Below are 5422 nucleotides of genomic sequence, written 5' to 3' on the forward strand. Positions count from 1 at the left end.
TAAACCCTAAACCCTAAATTTCTAAACCCTAATATCTAAACCCTAATATCTAAAACCTCAACATACGCTCGAAAAACACGATAATTGTTATATATTACTTCTTCGAGCGTTTTCCCTCTAAAATAAAAACATTTATCACAAAGTGTCTTTATTATCCAATCTATAATGTTCGTGAACAAAGTTTTTTCAAAAAACGAAAAAAAAAGTTTTGCTTCCCCCCGATTGGTTACTTCCCCCTTGATCCTACCACTTATATATATATATATATATATATATATATATATATATATATATATATATATATATATATATATATATATATATATATATATATATAATTTGGAAAGGGTATCTTTAGGGATTTTTGTGCCCAAAACTTTAGTACGTAACCGGTTGATAAGATAGGTAGCGGAAGCAAGGGCTTCTGGCCAAAAACTCCTCGGAACTTTAGATTCATTTAATAAATCTCTTATCATTTCTAAGAGTAGTCGATTTTTTCGTTCGGCTACTCCATTTTGTTCGGGAGTATGAGCACAAGATGTTTGGTGAATAATCCTTTTTTCAAGCAGTGATAGCTCTAGATAAGTCCTGGAGTCCGGTGAGAATGTAACGTGCGGCCCTGCTGACGGTTCTATGTATGTTAATCATAGAGGCAGTACTGGTGTGGATTACTTTTCTCCTAGGGTGCTCATTTCTGAGTTCTTCGAAGAGTGTCATGAACTGTATCTTTATTATCTCGAAATCTTCAGAACGAGGATCTCTGCTAAACGTGTTGATAGTTTGGCATAGATTGGTTAACAGGCAGAGTTGGCAAGAGGTGAAGATCAATTTGGAATCGAATAATAGTGTAGCTGCTTTTCTATACTCTCCTTAACGGAATTCATATGTTCATGCCGTACCGGAAACACCATCACAATCAATTACTTTGAAGACACAACCAAGTCTCTATGATGCAGGTATAACACCAGCTGCTTCACATATTGTTTCTTCATCCTCCCTCCCACCTCCAGATGTTAATCTTGATTCGGTTCAAGATACATCACTTGATTCTATTCCAATTGTTTCTCCAGAAACTCAAACATACCCATTAGACAATGTTACATCAGAACAAGAGGATCATGCTCAACTTCAACAAAGGTTGATGTTTCACTCGATACTACCAATCCTGAACCTCCTCCACATACCAATCGATAGACTAAAAGTCATCCTATTGATCATATCATTGGTGATGATACTGCTCCGGTCTCATCTCGAAGGGATACTCGGAACATGTGTTTATATACTGCATTTCTTAGTAAGATTGAACCAACTTCGCAGATGTAGCACATCTGAGCTCTGAAAGGGTAAATAAGTTGAGTGAAATTGAGGGACTGAATGCGTTAAATTGTCAAAATCGAATCTAAGTCTCATAATCATATTAGACACCTCATTTCTTCAATTTCATTTTCAGAATTTTACTCTCATCTTAGGGAGAGTAGAATGAGCAAGTTCATGTTCTTGAAGGATGAAGGTGCATTTCAACTCATTTGGTGCGTAACATTATTGAAGAACAATTGGTATAATCGAATCTCCTCTGAGTTTAGAGAAAATCTTAGCGAAGCTAAACTCTCAACATGATGTGTCAAGGAGTGGATTAAAGAGGGTTAGTTAATAACATCCTCAACCAATCTAAATATTTGTGTTTGTTGCACTTTACATACTTTACATATTGCTTCAACAAACACAAACAATTCTGCACTTAAACTTGAGCTTAGAATGTTAAACACATCGAAAAAGTTTTAAGAAATCAATTAGGTAACTATTCACACCTCCTCTAGTTATTTACAAAGTGGATGGTGTTAGTACTACACTGCGTATGCTCTCGTTAAAGATGATATTGGCCCCTCTACAGAGTTTTGCATGGATTTTTGAGAAGGCAATGAAAAGTTTCGAAAATTATCGTGTGGAAGGGAAATTCTTAAACTCCTAGTCCGCCCTCAAACCTTAAAAGGTTAAATGTAAGACCCGTGTATTCCTTGTATATATGTAAATATAAATGATTCGGAAGTTGGGGTTTTGTTTTACAATTTAAAAAGGGGAAACTGTTACTGTCCAGGTACCTGCGCGCCGCGCAGATGAGGCGCGCGCCGCGCATAATCGAGCTGCCAGATTCCTTGTTCTATTTAATTTAAGGCGAGGGCAAATTGGTAAATTCACCTATAACCCGAATTTATTACCTAGATCAGTTGGTTGGGAACTCATTTACTCCCACTACACCAACCTTATCTTCTCCCATTCACTCTAGAGAGAGAGAGTTGATTGTTGAGAGAGGAAGCTCATTTTGAAGGAGAAGGAGTTCGTTTCGGGTTTAATCGCAAGCTTTAAAGTTGTTCATCTCGTCATTTGCTACATTTTGATAGTTGTGGTATGCCTTAACTTCCATTTCTTGTTTTGATTTTGTGTATGGGTTAGGGTTTGTGTTGAAGATGAACACTAAGACCCATTTCTAGGTAAATTGGGTGTTTTGGGTAAATTGGGTCATGTAGACTCAATAATGGGTTAGCTAGGGTTTTAAAAGTGTTAATTGATGTTAAGAAACCCTAATTGGCTAATAATTGGTTAGAACACTTGCTTGATGTATTAATGGGTGCTATTTGGGTATAGATGACCCAAAATGAGTGTATTGACTTTTATTAGGTCAAATGGGTCAAAATGGACCAAGGTTGGTTAATGTTAGTGTTTTGTGTTGGAACCTAGTGATTAAATGTGTATGAAGACCTTAAATGTTAAGAGTTAGGGTTTTTGGTGAAGTTGACCCAATTTTAGGGTTAAGTATTAAAATGGGTCAAGATGGGTAATGTTGACCTAGTTTGGGTTAAATTGGTAAAAGATGACCCAAAGGGGTGTTAACCTAGGGTTTATTCATGTGTTTGAGGTTTTGTAAGTGTTGAATCGAGTTGCTAGTCATTAGCACTCTTATAAATGATGAAAAACTTGAAAATGGGTCAAATGAGTCAAGGTTGACCTAATGGGGTGAAATGGGCATGAAATACCCTAAGTTTATGCTAGTTGAAGTTAATAGACTTTAATTCACTAGCTTTATTGATGTTAGTTGAGTCTTGGCCATTTATGGGCGGTTTTGGTATAGTCGAGCTATTTAATGCATATTGGGTCATTAAATGCTCAAGTGTAAGTATTGTGGTTAATTCCACTAGTTACGTAATTGAATGTGTACTTATGTATTAGGTACGATTGCTTTGAAGATCGGAAGTGCATAATCATCATCTTGGTGCTAAGGTGAGTGGAATAATTATGCGTGTACGTATATAATGTATTTATTTGTGTGTACGAATGTGGAATTGTCGCGGTGTTTAAGACACCACATTCTAGGTAACGAGTAGTATTGTCGCGGTGTTTAAGACACTACTTATAGTATGTTTGACGAGTGGTATTGTCGCGGTGTTTAAGACACTACTCATTGTTTAATTGACATGTGGTATTGTCGCGGTGTTTAAGACACCACATTGTCATGGGAGTGGAATTGTCGCGGTGTTTAAGACACCACTCATTGTATTGAATGAAGTGTGGATTCGTCGCGGTGTTTAAGACGCCACATTGTCGTAAGGGTGAGTTAGTCGCGGTGTTCAAGACATCACCCGGGGGATTAGTGATTACGCGGTGTGTAAGTAACACTAGTGGATGTTATGAACTCCAACGGTCTTGTAAGTACCGTTTCCCTTGTTCGAATTGGTTAACCAAGGTTGCGTGAATTATGTATTGAATGTATTTAATTATGAATCGTATGCTATTGTATTATTAGCTACTCGTGGATTTGCGGTTTATGGTATATGCACAATATTGTTGTATGATTGTCGAAATGTTAAACCGAGTATGATGTTGTGTAAGTGATGCAAGTAGGTAGATTATATATGTATATGTATAATTATTTTGCTCACTAAGCTTTGCTTACCCTCTCGTTGTTTACCTTTTTATAGGTTCGTGTGTGGATAAGGGTAAGGGCATTACCTTGGATTAAGTTTCCCGCTTTGATGATTAGGAAGCGCTTTTGGCTTTGGCTTGGAGTTCGACCGAGACTTGGGTAGTTTAACCCCAAACACCATGCTCGTTGTGTCGTTTGGCAATTAAACTTTTTGTGGTCGAAACTCTAATTTGTATTAAATTTGTATTTTTACACTTAGCGGCGTTTTGGGCACGTGTGGGCCCCACTTTGTAAAACTCGTTTAAACCTTAGTTATGTGTTAGTTTTACATATATAAATGTTCGGTTAAAAGCGTTTTGGCTAAATGTGTCGGGAAGCACCTAATCTTTTTCGCATTAAAGCGCACCGGGGACAGCCCCCTTTTGCGCGGCGCGCAAGGGTGTCCGCGCGGCGCGCAACCTGTCATCCAGCAAAAAAATTTTTTGTCTCGAAATTTGATAGGTTTAGTCGGCGGTTGGTTTGGGTTGTTACAAGTGGTATCAGAGCATGGTCTAAGGGATTTAGGTGACTTGAGATAGGCGCCTAGACTTAGACTTTTGTGTGTGCATTGTGCGGGACTTGTAGGACTTTGGGTCGGACCGGGACTTGGTTAGTACATAGGTTCATGTGAACTAATCATGTGTTATTTGTTCATGTTGTGTAGCAATCATCAAGCGAGATGGACGTTGTACTAGCAAGATAATGCGACGTGCTCGCGTAGTAATGACTAGCTACCATTACTACGGGTGCAAATCGTGTCAAACAAGCGATGTACGACGATTGTTAAGCAAGATGGGGTAGTGTGGCATATGTATATATATATATGTATATATATACATACGTGTTATATCTTTTCGTTTCATTGGTTAATCTATTTTGTTTCTTAAGAATGAAGATGGAAGATGAATACGGAACGGAAGGGTCTACTAATGAAAAGAAGAACGAATTAGCGGTAATGGTTGAAGCCGCGATTGAACAATGTGTCTCGGGTGTCGCCAACGGAGTTGGCCAAGTAGTCAAAGAGTCAATCGAAGGACGGGTAACCGAAATGGTCCGAGACCAAGTGACGAAGGTCGTAAGGGAAGAGTTTGAGAAGAGGTTTCCTAAACCTCGAGGTAGGGGTGACGAAGAAGTACATGCAAGGCTAGAGCCACATGGTACTTCGGGTAAAAGGAAAAGAGGTACGCCTGAAGGCGTAGAGTATGTGAAAAAGAAGAACAAGGGAAGTTACACATCTAGATGTTTCAATTGTGGTGTTAGGGGCCACAACATATGGGAGTGCACGTTGCCGAGAAACGAAAACAGAATGTGCTACCATTGCCATAAAGAGGGACACCGAAGGTCGGAGTGTCCCGAGTTGCTCAATGATCAAGGTAGAAGTGTAAATGAGGCGTCTAGTAGCATGAGGAAGGTAGTAACGGGCTCCGGTGGGTCTAAGTGTTACAATTGTGGGCAACGGGGACA

Source organism: Rutidosis leptorrhynchoides, chromosome 10 (genome assembly GCF_046630445.1).
Source record: "Rutidosis leptorrhynchoides isolate AG116_Rl617_1_P2 chromosome 10, CSIRO_AGI_Rlap_v1, whole genome shotgun sequence".
In the NCBI taxonomy this organism is placed as follows: Eukaryota; Viridiplantae; Streptophyta; class Magnoliopsida; order Asterales; family Asteraceae; genus Rutidosis; species Rutidosis leptorrhynchoides.